Source organism: Ctenocephalides felis, unplaced genomic scaffold (assembly GCF_003426905.1).
Source record: "Ctenocephalides felis isolate EL2017-DRISC unplaced genomic scaffold, ASM342690v1 CF-g0.4_SCAFFOLD_01604, whole genome shotgun sequence".
NCBI classification, from domain to species: domain Eukaryota; kingdom Metazoa; phylum Arthropoda; class Insecta; order Siphonaptera; family Pulicidae; genus Ctenocephalides; species Ctenocephalides felis.
The window spans coordinates 13,638,833-13,654,986 of NW_020537758.1; positions in this window are offsets into that span (position 1 = coordinate 13,638,833).

Genomic DNA, 16,154 nt, shown 5'->3' on the forward strand with positions numbered 1-16,154 from the left:
TTGAAAAAAATGGCAGTTGCATGTGCAAGCCAAATATGCAACTGATTTATTTATATAATAAATTATATATAAAATATTTCTAGAAAAAAATCAGAATACGAAATAACTAATTGATTGTCAATTATATGTAGGTGTATAGGTGAAAAAAAGACCAGATCAAACAAATTATATGGATGGTTTACCCACCGCAACGCATGTGTCATATAAATTCTTAGGACATATTAATATCCGCTTTAGGCCAAACGTGTTCTCAACCTAAAACTCGGCTAGTTTCAGGTCAGAGTGTAATCTCGTATATCTCGAAAACTATCGGATAAACCAATTTGAGATTTTTGTCACAAACCTGCTTAAGTGTAGTAATAACGTGTGCCAAGTTTCATTTAAATCGCAAGATCCGCTTTTGTGAAGATACCATGTTGCCTCGGTAGGCCGAACGTGTTTTCAACCTAAAACTCGGCTAGTTTCAGGTCAGAGTATGATTTCGCATATCTCGAAAACTATAGATTGAACCAATTTGAAATTTTTGTCACAAACTTGGTAAAATATAATAATAACGTGTGGTAAGTTTTATCAAAATCGCAAGATCCGCTTTTGTAAAGATACCATGGTGCCTCGGTAGGCCAACTTGTTCTCAACCTAAAACTAGGCTAGTTTCTGGTGAGAGTGTAATCTCGGATATCTCGAAAACTATCGATTAAACTAATTTAAATTTTTTGTCACAAACTTGGTAAAACGTTAGGCCAAACGTTATTGAAAAATAAAATAATTGAAATTAGTCAAAAAAAAAGTAAAAAATATTTAGAGTTCCCAACTTTTACCACTTGGGGATATGCAGAATATATCCACTTAGGGACATAAAAATAAAAAATTATATATACTTGGGTATCCCATATAGGTAAAATAATTAATTAAGTGTATTCGACATTAGTCGAATATAATGTATAATTTATTCAGGTTTCCCCTAAACACCATACTCAGTACATAATATACGTTTATGCTTAAAGATTTATTGCACAAATATTATTTGGCGTTCGCAAAACGCAAAGCGCAATTCTTTTTGTTGTTTATGATTTGTGATGCCAATTTTGTCGTTGTTATTGCTCTCTTTGAATTGTGGTTTAAGTATATTTATAATGGGTAATTACTCATATAATTTATAACTTATTGTACATATTGCAGTTTTGTAAACAACTTTATGAAGGCTTACTAAGCAATTTTGATGAGAAATTGTATACTATAGTAACTAAGAGAAGTAGGAATGATTACATTTGTTCACCAAAACGTATAGCCGTTATACAAAATTAATGAGATAATATATAAGTTATGTAAATAAATAAAATATTTATGTCTATTCCATGTGTCCTTGTAATTCATGTATTTCCAATTTTTGTTTTATGAAGTCGAAATGAATAGGGTACGGTAGGTATAAGATAATCTAGACCACAAGGCGGATATAGAATACAAAACCAGAAGCACATACACGTAGGCCTGTCTAGATTTCCCTGGTGACCACAGGATATATTTGAACGGCATCTTGCCAACAGATCGCATTAATATTTACCATCATACTCGGAAAGGAACGCGAACAACAACAAAACTTCTCAGACACAAATCAATGCAGTTTCTGGATAGAGGATAAGTGGAATTCGAAGGCAAGAGTAAAAAAATAATAAAAGTATCGGCAAATTACATAAATTTTCAGATACGTATACACAATCAACCCAAATCATAAGAAAAATTCATCTATTCAGGTAAAATTTATAAATGCTCAAATTAATCAATATTGTGTTGTCCCATTGATGTGTTTCATGCATACTTATAATACCTGTAATTGTATAAATTAAATTAATTTGTTAGAAATATTTTATTTCATCTATTTCGGGTTCTAAAAATAAATTTATGTATCATTTATTATGATAAATCTAGTTGGATTTATAACTCACGACAGTAAAGTTCTTAAACCGAATAGAAAGCAAAAATAGAAGACTTCAAAGATAACTACGATCATCTTCTTGCAAAATATGATAAATTCTCATGATACATCCATTTCTCAAGTGAAAATAGTTGTAGTTGGCATAAGATGAATCACTAGAAGGAGTTTTATCGTTTATCATGTCGTGAAATCGAGCTCTTCAATGCATCTTGTACTCGTACTCACTTTTCTGTTTTGACGCTTTTGATATAACTATTTCTATGACGAATAATAATGGAAAAGAGGATTATTTTACGTTAGTATTAATTAAATATAACACATATAATCAGCAAAATAAATATAATCAGTTTGATGATTGAACTCAATTCTCTATTACTATTGCATATATAAACACTTCCAATTCAATTTATTTTCACAATTTATATGACTCTACAATTGCATTTTAAATAAACTCCATATTCCCTTCCCGGAACTAACAACATGAAATATTTATTATTATCAAAATAAAATCCAATTTGCAGCAAATGAACGTGGTCAATTTAAATTGATTAATGCAAATTTTGATTTATGAATCGTAATTGATTGCTCTGCGTTTTCTCTCTTTGAATAACAACAACGTTGTCATTAAATGGAAAATGCAAATACAAATACGAGTACAAAACAAACAACTGACGTGTAATAAAATTGCAATAATGGTAATAACTGGATGTCAGTATACATAATAATAGCAGGATTCGAAAAGCAGACAGAATATTTTCTGTCTATCTATTTCAATAAATAATATATTAATAATACATGATGTTATGAAAATAGGAATATCGAAACTATTACCATTACAATTTTCAATAATCGCGTTGCCTAACTCTTTTACAAAAGCGTTTCAAATGCAATTTAAAATTCCGCTCACAAAACGAAGCGAGTAAATCCTTTTTCCCAGACTACTATATCTTTCTTTTTAGTTTGAATTCTTTTTTTTTTATTTTTTGCTGTCGGCGTCATATTTTCACAATTGTTATTTCATTCCAGCAGCCGTGCCGGATCACGACTGAAACGCATTATTATGATTAATATTAATTCCGAAGCGCGCACAAACTTCCCTGTATTTTTCCAGTTGGCTCGTTCATTTATTCGAATGAGGAATTATTATTTTTAGTCCAATACGAGAGGTAACTTTAGTTGTTTGTGTAAATTGGATATTTTCAGAAATATATAATAGATTAATAATACTCTGAAGTAAGCATGAATTTTATGTGACAGACAAACCATATTTTTCCTATGCAATTTTATAAGTTAAATATAAGGAAAAACTGTAAAAATATTAAAAAATTGGCTCGTGACCTGATTTTAACCCTTCAAATAATCTAGAGAAAAAGACTGCATGACATTGTGTGTTATGCTAAATTGATAAAACTTTTTGCAGTTAAATTTTTGAATCACTCTTTGAAAACATTTGGAATTTTTGAATACTGAGAAAAATGCCTTTTCTGAAATAACTGATGTTTTTTAAAAACTAGAAAATGACCAATGGGACATTTTTTGAAGACTAGGAAATTTTTCGAATAGTAAGAATTTTTTTGAGAACTAGGAAATTTTTTGAAAACTCGGAAATTTTTTGAAAACTCGGAAATCTTCTGAACACGAGGAATTTTTTTCAAAACTAGGAAATGTTTAGTAAGTAGAAAATTTTTTGAATACTAGGAATTTTTTTAAAAACAAGGAAATCTTTTGAACCCACGAAATTATTTTAAAACTAGGAAATTTTTGGTAACTAGGAAATTTTTGGAACACCAGGAAATTTTCAAGAACTAGGAATTTTTGTGAAAACTAAGATTTTTTTTGAAAAACTAGGAATTTTTTTGAATACTAGAATTTATTTTGAAAACTAGGAAATGTTTTGAATACTAAGATTTTTTTTTGAATACTAAAAAATGTTTTGAGAACTAGGAAATTTTTTAAAAACTAGGATTTTTTTGAAAACGAAAATTCTTTGAAATATTTCTGCTTTTGAAAATTTTAAAATTTCTTGATAGTTTGATAGCCATTCATATCGGTTGATTCAAATTATACAAAAAAATCTGATTTTTGACCCTCGAATAGCAGGACCTGTCTCTGCAAAACCTCAATAAATTTTTTATTACAAAAATAGAAGTAGAATGATTTTTGAATCATTCAAATCGGATGCTCTGTTCTTTCAAAAACCTCATTTCCATTTTCTGCACTCTTTACTTGATATCTCCGAAACGACTGGACCCGTCTTTGCAAAAAACTAATCAGCACGTATCATTATCAATAGAAATCAAATGCTTTTTGAATCATTCAAATCGGTTGAGCGATGCTTTCGAAATCGTTGACGAAAAATTGTATCTATACATACATACACACATATACACACACACATCAATTTTTTCTAAAGTATACCAAAATGTTCAGAAACCTCTGAAACGTAAAGATATAAAAAAAATTATCATTTTCAATTTTTTGGACGATTACTATAACTGTACTCTGCGGGAAGTTAGAAAAAGTTATCAATTTAGAATAATGTCGAATTCGTATGAAATACGGAAGTATAACTTACAGTTAATTTTTTTTTAAATTTCTTTTATTGGCCTTTGATAAACATTTAGCCGCATACATGACATATAATATATAGGTCACATACAAACTTATAGTTACAATTTGTTTTCCATTTATTAAAACTATATCTTAATCAAGAACTAATTTTTTTCTAAGCAAAACAAAAAAACATGCCATTCTTCGCACAATTCGCATGTACCCCAATAAATTTGCTGTTTTACGAGGCCTCACCCATCTTTATATAAACAACCCCTCTCCACGGTTAAGCCCTTTATGGACGCTTTGTCTTGTGCAATGTTATTACTGGGGGGGGCACGCGCCCCGCGGCGCCTAGAATAGCAAATAAAACAGACAGGCCCCCTTTTTGTTATTATTAAGCCGACTGACGGCGAGGCATGCTGCAAAAAATTTCCAGGAATCGTTTGATATTTGAAAAATTGATTTTGGAATATACCAGTCAAAAACAAACATTGATGAAAGTCCAAAAATTATGCGTGTTTTTGAGTACTAAATTTTTGTAATATCTTTCATCTCAACCCTTTCCTACGACTGTGAAGCATTCCAGTGGCATGAGCCAAAAAACATCCCCTTCTGCTGTGGAAAATTTAATGCAAAAATATGTTAAGTGCGGTTGAAGGGCGCCAGGAAAGGCCTGACGTCCACGTCTAAGGGTTTATGAAGGCTTACTGGAAGAATCGGAGTGAGATTATTCATAGGAAAAGCGGAAAACTTTTTGTACGTTAATGTACCTGCGTCGGTTTTGTAAAAGCCATTTGTAGAAATATTACGGAAAAATTCAGCAACGAGGTATGAACTTAGTTTGTATACCATTAGGTTTGCACATAGTATAGAAAGAAATTTTTTTTGTTGTAATTTTATTTTCAACAGCAATCAGAATACAGGACAATTTTTGAGCTATTTGGCTTATATCATTCACTCGTACAAATACGCGCACACTTTCAAATACACATATAAATTAATCTCCAGTCTGGGATGCATAAAGGCATTTCCTTCACTATACAAAAAAGCACAAATTAATCTGATAAAAGTTATATTGATAGTTAGATAATTTTCTCAATAAGTGATTTTTCTATTCTGTTCATATAAAGTGTGGTAGTTCTAAGGGTCCGGAAGGAGAAGTTTGTTTTTCAAATGTTTTTGTTTTATGTATTCTAGGACCTTTCCAATCATTCTTATACAATTAAATTCATGCCAATTTTTGCCAATTTTGAACATTTTATTAACAATATTTTTCCAAAACGGCTGATACAATTTCAAAAATTCAAGGATCATTCGAGGTAACTCAATGACATTTGCATTTATTAATTTTTTGCGACAATTAAGTCAAGACGTTACTTTGTAAAAGTATGAAAACTGTTGTGTGTTCACGTGCGTCTATTTTTGCCAATTTTTTATCCATTGTCTACGCTTTTTTATAAAAACGACTGAAAAGATTACAAAATTTTTAAAATCATTCGATGTAACTCGATGAGGGCTTGTCTTATTATGATTATTAGGACAATTAACTAAGCCGTTTTTTTGTAAAAGTGCAAAAATTTTTCATCCAGCACACAATATTGAATTAATTTTAAAAATTCAAAACTGTTCGAAAAATATTACTTAGAAATTGCTTGGACTAATTTTTTGACGAGATCTGCCAGGACTGTATTTTGTATGACGATATTTTGCAGTCTTAAATGACATACTAAAATCACATAGGCCTAAGAAAAGCGGTTGAATTATAAAATCATATAGGCCTAAGAAAAGCGGTTGAATTATAAAAATTCATCAAAATGTATAATTTCTCTACGCGCTTCAGTGATTCTAATCAAAATCTATGCCAAAGCATATACGTTCTGCGTCTTGTCTATATTCAAATAAAATACATTTTTAGAGCACAAAATAGGTGAAATAAAATATGTTAAATTAATTTATACAATTACAGATATTATAAGTATGTTGAAAGTCATCAGTAGGAAATCATATTAAGCATTTTTTAGAGAAAGCAAAAATTTTATTCTTGAAATGAACAGTTGGACATTTGGCCTAAATATCTGAATCTCAGTTCTTATTGATTAAGTTGATTATGTATATATATGGGGAAATTCATGCAACTTGTCAAAATGCAAAATACTCAAAATTTTTTCATGATAGTTACTTCCAATATTTTCTTTTCTTTTGGCTTCTGACGTTGAGTTCTGGGACAACCTTGTATATTAAATATCGAATTTTCTTATTAATTAATTATCAACTGAGATTATTATTAATCGAGAATTGTAGAGATCATTTTACTGAAGAGGATTTTAGAGAAAAACAATTAAATCACTTTGAAATTAAGTGAAACATGCCTTCAAGCAAGGTGACCATATTTTTTATGTTAAAACTGGGACGTGGGAGGGGGAGGTTGATACCTTAAATTTTATATAAAATAACAAATACTATTTAGGAATACAACAAAAATCGATTTTTTAATCAGCTTACAAATAGTAATCATCCATTCCACAATAATATAATTTCAAATTCATCTACCCAATGTATCAGCGGCAATAAAATAGTTCGGAGACATCGGAATTGATTTATATCCGTACACCCACCGACCTACCCTCGATGTATTTTCTAACCACCTCGGCTCGTCGATCTTGCACCGTCAATTCTGTCTCTAACAAAGTTGTGTATCCGAACACAAAAGTGTCGGTCGAGTCGTATCGATTGCCTCTCACAAAACCAATTCTTCTCTTCCTCTACCATCGACATCGTCGTAAGTCGTGGTCGTAGAGTAATTTTCTCATCGGCAAGAAATAAGAAGACGAACGAGAAAAAAATTAGTCGATAATCGTTAACTCCGTCACGTTTTTCGCTAGATCACCGCGAGATAATCTGTCATAGCCGTTGTGGTGTACGTGGACTCGATTTCAGAGTCATATTAGGAGGAAAACATATTTTTTTAAAAATAAAATGCTTTTTAATTAAAAGGAAATGTTCGAAATGTGGAATTTCTCTATTACATAGCTAACAGTCTCGTCTATCTAAAATTCTGAAATATTCTAAAATATGAAGTGCTAACACTAGGGTTTATACAAAAACCGTCATTTCAGAAAACCGGTTTTCGAATTTTAATTTTACTAAAAAACCGGTTTTAACCTGTTTTAACCGGACTAAGTCGCATTCTATGAAGTGCTAACACTAGGGTTTATACAAAAACCGACATTTCAGAAAACCGGTTTTCAAATTTTAATCTTACTAAAAAACCGGTTTTAACCGGTTTTCGAATATTATATAGAAAATAAATTTTTGCTCAAATATCCTGTAATTTATCCGCAAATTTAGTGTAATTTAGAGCAGTATTTGACTGAACTTATTTATTGTTCAATTTTATAGATAGTAAACAAAATTATTTTAATTTTAATTAGTAGAACTAAAAAATAATAGTTTATCATGACTAAATAACTTTGAAAATAATTATTCGTTATTCATGCATCTTTTTCACATATAAGAATGAAAATATTTTTATGATAGTGAAGGGAAAGTTTTCGAATGAATAAAAATAATACATTTTTAAATAAAAAACATTCATTGAATTAAAAAAAAATAAAAAAATATTAGATACATGTTGATACATACTTGTTAATATCAATTTTAGTTTTAGAAACAATTAAGCTAAACTCGCGTATTGTCTGTTCTGAGCAATTTTAATTAATTAATTTTAAACATTCTAATTGTTTTCCTGTTTAATAAAATATGATTAAAAAAACTGAGAACGTCCATCGAATTGCGACTTAGACGTGCCCTTTATTGTTTACTCACAAAATTTTCTGAAATAGAAAATACTCTCATACTTGCGACCAAATTATGCTTAATTATTTTTAAAGCCTGATATAATAATTCTAAGTTTTTTGTTCTTTAATTTAGGGTTTAAAACTCTAAGTTTGAGTAGAGGAGGTTACTTCTTCAAGAAGAAGTCACACTGATTGAAATTAATATATACACTAGTATAAAAATCTAAATTAATATATACAAAACCTTTCTGGGAACCATTGCAGACTGATAAGATGTCAAATGCTATTGAACCGATATGATTTCAAGAATCAAAACGCTTTCATCTATCTTTATTTGTATATATCTATCATTTTTCATTTCTACAGTGAAAACAGACTTTTTTCACTAAAAACCGGTTTTCGAAATCCATAATTTTCGCCAAAATACCGGTTTTTAAAACCGATTTTTGAAAAGCGACAAACCCTACATAAGAAGACATAATGTATTTTTATTATTAAAAAATTATCTTGCGGAAATCGATGACATTTCAAGGCGAGACTTATTACTATAATGGCACCATATAAGTACCATTATCAATCATTAAAAGTCAAATCAATTAATTCATTATTATCATTCGATAGAAAAAACTAATTGAAAACGTTCATTATGTGCATTACATCATGCTCCATCGAGATTGTGCTGTCGATAAAAAGCAGACGATTTCATTTCAAACAATCGCTCGCAAATGATTGTTATGCAATGATAACCAAACACAAATAAAAAAGTATGCCCTCTAGACGTCATTGTTATTGAAATCGAAGTTTTTTTTATATCAAAACTCGCTGTGGCAAGAGTACAATCGAGCCAAATTGCTACGTTGCGCACTCTAAAACGAAAGCTGGCAGATATTTTGGAGAATGTGGGATATATATATATATATATATATATATATATATATATATGCATATATAGAAATTGTATGATTTAATTTAATCTTCAAGTAATATAAGATAGAGTGACAATCATCGTCAACCAGTTGCTCGAACAAAACTTATCATTATTAGTAGACTGATCCATAGTATTAGTGCAATTATTTTTCTCTATTGTTTGTAGTTCGATTTTGGATCTTGTTTCCATGATTTTGTATTTTTACATCTGTTTCCTTGTTTCTTGTCTTGTTTTTTGTCTTTTTGCTTAAGTAGTTTATATACATTGGTTTTTCTTTTAGTTCTTTCAGATGATCTTTTTTTATATAATTCACTTCAAGGCATGTTTCACTTAATATTAAAGTGATTTAATGTTTTTTTCCAAAAATCTTGTCTGGTCAAATAGTCTCTATTTTACTCTCAATTGTTATTTCAAACATAGTTTATAATAATTAAATTATAAAAAAAAAAATTATATTTTATATACCGGGTGTCCTAGAAATAAACGTCAAGCCAAAAGGGGATAAAGTATAAAAAACAACTACTGGTCTTTGTGCTTTAAGGCAAATTTTTTGTAAGAAAATGACTTTTATAAAAATTGGGTATAGCATTTTTTTTTTGAAAATTTAGAACAGCTTTTCAAAGCAATTTTTTTTCGTGCTGCGTAGCTATTTTAGAGACAAAATGTCGAAGTGCGTAACCGCCGCGTTTACATAGAAATTAAAACGCAATTTGTTATTGTTAAAATCTCTATAAAATATCTGATAATTTGATGAGAATCTGTCTAATGATCATTATTAACCGTCAAATGGCATTTTTTACCTATTTTATTGGATTTCTAGCTGTGGTCCCGAAATCGTCGACGAAAATTTGTATCCGCACACACACACACACACACACACATACGCACACACATACATCCAATTTTTCTAAAGTATGCCAAAATGTTCAAAAAACTTTGAAATGTAAAAAACATATAAAAATTTTCATTTACGTTTTTTTTATATACTATAACAATATATAATAGAAGATATATTATTACATATAATCGAATAATAAAGCGCTTACTAAAAGTTTGCAGTTTTGATTAAAAAAAAAGATTTTTGTTGTATTCCTAGATAGTATGTGTTATTTTAAATAAAATTTAAGCTATTAACCCTCCTTTCCCGTCCCGATTTTGACATAAAAAATATGGTCACCTTGCCTGAAGGAATGATCCACTTAATTTCAAATTGATTTAACTGTTTTTCTCTAAAATCCTCTTTAATAAAATGATCTCTACTTCATTCTCAATTAATAATAATTTTAGTTATTAATAATTAATTCATAAGAAAATTTGTTGTTTTACCTACCTAAACTAGAATAGGAAAGTTATTTTATTGATATCACGTAAAATTTATTTTTAGTTTCCACTGAATGAAAAACATAACCATAGCCAAAACGTATAGATTTTAAAATATTTTTTAGAGAAATTTTAATTTTCTCATGCACCCTATGCGTGTTCAAACAGTAAGCCCAAGTTTGTGAAACAGGTAACACGCATTTCTGTAATCATATTTTAGTATTAGAAATTATATTACACTGAGGATGGGATAAACCTAGACACGAAACGTCTGTAAAATTTATATATATATATATATATATATATATATATATTATGTACATCTGCGCATGCAATGAATTAAGTTCATTATCATATTAATTTTTCTTGTGCGTCATTTATCCCAGTTGCCCATGCGTTCTCGAATAAACCATTCTGATTCTGGTTACTAATGCGGCATTATAAATGTGAATTTCTTGAGAATGTAATAATATATATAATAAGTAGTAGTGTAGTTGAGCTTAATGGATTTCGTGTAGTGCGTTTAATACAACATAGAATAGAAGGAGGCATATGGTTCATATCCTGTTTTATTATGCGCCGCACGACCGCGGCTTTGCATACACACATTTCCTGGCCGTAGTACGCCTATTTCCGCCGCCGAGAAGTTTATGCGCTTAAAGCCGACATAAACACATCGGGAGCTGAAAAGCGGCTACGCGTACAAACCAGAAGCCGAGAGAGAAAATTCAGAGCAAAAAAGGAAAATTCATCGTACCTACTGAGAGAAATATAGAGGTGTATGTGTCGTGGAATTTACTCTGGAAAAGAGGTGGAATTTTAAAATGTTGCCTGATGCGATTTTCATAATCTTTTGTACTAGTATTTACTTATCATACATCGTAGATACATCACTAAAAACTAGATAAAATATTCTAGCAATATGATATCATGCAGCAGCGATGTCCATTTTCTCTTGAGAACGTAGACCAAAATTATGTTTCCAATTGAAAATAAATAGCTCATTTCCGTGAAATGGCAATAGGAAATTTCTCACACTATTTCAGCCCACAGTGAATGCGCCTTGGTAATGTCTCCAACGAAACAATTCATCGAGACCTAAACATCAAATACATACAAGTTATCAAGGAGAGAACTACGAAATATCATCAAAAGAGCGGATACCATCCAAACACTCTAAAGACCTGCTAAAACAAGTACCTATGAGAAGATTAAAAAGAAAGTGGCCGCAAGATTTAATAAATTAACAATCAATATATTATGTAAGGAAATTCTCCACTGGGGGAATTTCTAAAAGCCCTGTACCCGTTAGCAAATAACCTCATTGAACCCAAGGTTCAGATTAGTTATAAGAAATAAATGAAAAAAAAATTTAAAAAAAATCAGCCCACGAACCTGCCATAGGGCAGCTCTACCCATTATTATTTTTATCACAGATACACATTTGGGTTTGTCGGTTTTTGCAAACAGCTAAAACCCATCCCGGACAAAAATCACAAAAATTGAACACAGTTTTTTATTTGTAGAAAATGCCGAGTTTTCAATATAAGAATAACACTTGAATACATTAAAAATGATAAAAGAAGAAGAATGTACTAGATTGATGAAAACACTGTTGCAAATCGAGAGCCCTCCTTCGTGTTACTATTATAAAAATTTTTACGCCCGTGTATATAAAAATTAAGCATGATTTCATCGTTTTTAAAGTTGTTTAACTCTGGTCGATTATAATTTTTTGTTGCATTAAAAAATATTTCAATAAAATTGAACTGCAAAAATAGGTTTTCTATATATCGGTTTTTGTATATTTTGTATGATTATCTTCCCGAAGAAAAAAAAAATGTTTTACCAGACAATACGGTTTGAAAATTTTATGATTTCTTGACGTGACAAGTCATTTCTTTAGATATTTTTTTTGTTTGGTTTATTTTTCATTTCTTTATAATTAGCAGTTGAATGCACAATTTTTTGTCCACGTTTTCAGCAAAAATACTAAACCGATTTTGGAATTTTATATCATTTTCTGATTAGATGGGAATCCTGCTGATTGATTTTTGGTAGAGACTGTCCAAGTCATTTTTTTGTAATTAATTGTTGGCAAAAAATCTGACGATTTTGAAGAAACTTTTTAGATATTGATAGAGCTTATAATCAGTCTGAACACTCTGAATTATCACGAGTCTACAAAAAAAAGTGTAATTATAAAAATACATCAAATTTTGGAATTATGTGTTATGTCGACATTTCAACTTTCTATCGTTACAATTCTAAAAATTGCAAAATAAGAATTTTATTTCTTATAGATAATGCTGAATATTTATACATATTGTTTGCGTCTTTGCAATTTTCTTGAAACAAGCAACACTTTAAAATCACCAACACAAAAATGTATCCTTTATAATTTAAAAGCAATAAATATTTATTAAACCCTGAAAGCTGAGATCATTGAAATCAATTGATTAATTTATCAGCCATACTGTTCCTGCAACCTAACAAAACATAATCAATTCTAATTAAATCCCGCCATAAATTAATTACATAATATTAAATTTTCGTACCACCAAAGATAAATTTCCAATTATATATTGTAGCCATCAATTTCGTCCTTATTTATAAAGAATGGCCTTTTGTGATGTCAATTCTTGTGCACAATACTGTTGAAAATTTAATTCGAAAGTATAATCAATTGTGCACACTTATGTTTGTAGATAATGGAACTTTATGCCTTTGTGTCCGATTATTTTATATTTTAAAAGCATCTTTGTACATGACCATGACGCGATTCGTAATATTATTGTTATTAATGCAGTCTTCATTGTTTCGTGATACGGAGGATATTTGAGGAATAATATACATACATATATATATATATATATATATATATATATATATAAATATATATTTCAGATGGATCTTGCTTGAGAGGCTCTCTTTAAAAAAATATACTAAAGTGTGTTGCAAAGTTTAATCCAAGGGCAGTGTATTTAAGGGGCACAACTAGTGTAACCGCCTAAAAAAAAGTGATTTTTGGAAATTTATATTAAAAAAACTACTTTATCAATCGTTTTAAAATTTTAGAAATATATTTATACCTACATGTTTTAAGAATACATAGTAATTAAATATTTTTTAAGTTATCGTCGATCTCCAATGGTGCGACAAAAAAAAGGCCCTTCACTGCTGTAGTGATTCCGGCCATCTACGTGGATGAAATTAAAAAAAAAAATTCTCGTGAAACTATATAATATTATCTGTAAAATGAACTACGATAAAGAAAAAAATCAAAAATTGACAAAATGACGGCGTTTTTTTTTTAAAAAAAGTCGATTTTTACCCAAAATTTTGATCGTTTTTAGACTACCAAAATTCGATTTTTGATCCGATCAAAAATCGATAGTTCATTTTACGGAGAACTATATAGAACATGAAAAAAAAAATTTGATTGTGATCGGATCATTTGATTTTGAGTAATTGCTGCAGCAAATTCGGAAAATGATGTTTCGAGAAAAACGCGTTTTAAGATAAAATGATCGTTATACTATATACTATATATATACTCTTTAAATGGCTCTAATTCAAAAACTATTTAAGATATTGATTTAAAATTTTGGTATGTTATTTTTAAAGGTATAACCTATTGAAATATAGAAAAATTGAAAATTCGATTCTTTGAAAATTTCACACTAGTTGTGCCTCTTAATCAGATTTGTAAGAGCTATGCGAGACTGCTTGATGTTTATTACTAAATTGCCTACAATTCATCTATAGCATTTATTTCTTTGATCAATCTGTCGACGCCACTATGTTAATTTCCACAAGTGATATTTTCAAGACCACCTCGAAATCTATCAGATTGCCTTCGAGGCGCTTTCAGGCTCTCTGAATGTGAGTCTAACCGTCTAAAACCTAAACCAGTCGGCCACACGTGCATTGCAGCCGTCGCTAATGCCACTAAATCATGATTGAGTTCACGGACAAGGAGTTTCAGTTTCAGTTTGAGTATGAGTTTGAGTTTGAGAATTCGCAGACTAAGACGAGAAGACGAGCGACCGTAAATTGTTTGATGTAGGCGGGTTCACTGTTCGCCCGCTCGTCGGAATAAGTCTGATGTGGTCGAGGGATAGCGGGAAAAATCGTAATAGTTCGGGGATTATTTGAATCTTATTGAATCGTCATATTTAATGAAATTTCTGGCAGGTAATTGTATTACAAGTGATGCGTCTTATTGTGTCTAAAGTAAATTTTTCTTCTTTTTTTTATTCTCTTTATTGAATTACAATATGTCTTTACAAAAAAGGAAGACATTCAGTAATTTTGATGATATATGAAATATTAAACCTTAGATCTAAAAGGTTACCCAGTAGTAAGCATTTTCAATTTTGATATATTAAATTTAAATTTTGTGATTATATAGAGTAAACTTAAAAATAAAATGATCTATGAGACAAATGAGTATAAATTGTGAATTATAACAACAAATAAATAAAGATATAACTAATAAACCAAGCACAATAAAAATAAATAAAAATATAAATAAACAACTAAATAAGTAGTACTGCTAATTAGAATAAAAATATTATATATTATGTCGAGGTCAATGTGTCGAATACGTCGAGGGGGCGTTTTTCTTAAGGTAAAATAAAACAACATTTTTGTAAAAAAGCACATTTTTCTCAAAGGGAAAAAATTTAAATTTCGAACTGCTTTCCCACAAATGTAACCAGTTTTTCATTTGTCAATAAAAGTAAAATGTTTTTAAAATTATTAAAATCGCACACTTTCGATTTCACACACATACACAAACACATATACAACCATTTTTCTAAAGTATGCCAAAACGTGCAAGATATGCAAAATTTTAATTTTTGAATTTTTGAGTGATTTTTGATCATTGGCGCTTTTTAAGATACTTTGTGTTATTATGGAGTTGATAGTTTTTGAACAGTAGTTTGTATATAAATATTTGTAAAAAATTAAAATAAAAGGTCGTGCAAAATACAAAAACTTATCGACATAATTTTCAAAGTTGGTTAACCTCATATGGAGGCGTTTATACCAAATACCAAATTTATATTAGATTTATATAAAATGACTATGAAATTTTACATTATTTGCAATAATTATTTAAAAATATTTAAAACAATAGTTGTTACTCATTGGTACTTTTTTATTGATGATTGATCGTTTTTATTAACTTCCCGTAGGATAATCGCAAAAAAATCTAAAATGAAAATTTTTGCATATCTTCACGTTTCAGTGGTTTCTGAACATTTGCATATCTTCACGTTTCAGTGGTTTCTGAAAAAAATGGATTTGTGTATGTGTGTATGTGTATGTTTGGATATAATTTTTGGTCTACGATTTCTGGCGCACAAATCAACAGATTTGAATGATTCAAAAAACATTTTACTTGTAATGACGAAATGAATAATTGATGCAGTTTTTAGTAAGGCAGGTCTAGCGGTTTCGGAAATACAGAGGAAAAAGTAAAAAAATATGAAAACCAAACTTCTCCTTCAGGAAGTTAAAAATGATATTTGGTGGCCAAAAATGAACATTATACGTATGCACATCAAATTATGAGTTATTTGATGAAGATTTTAAAAATTAGTACTAATTTTTT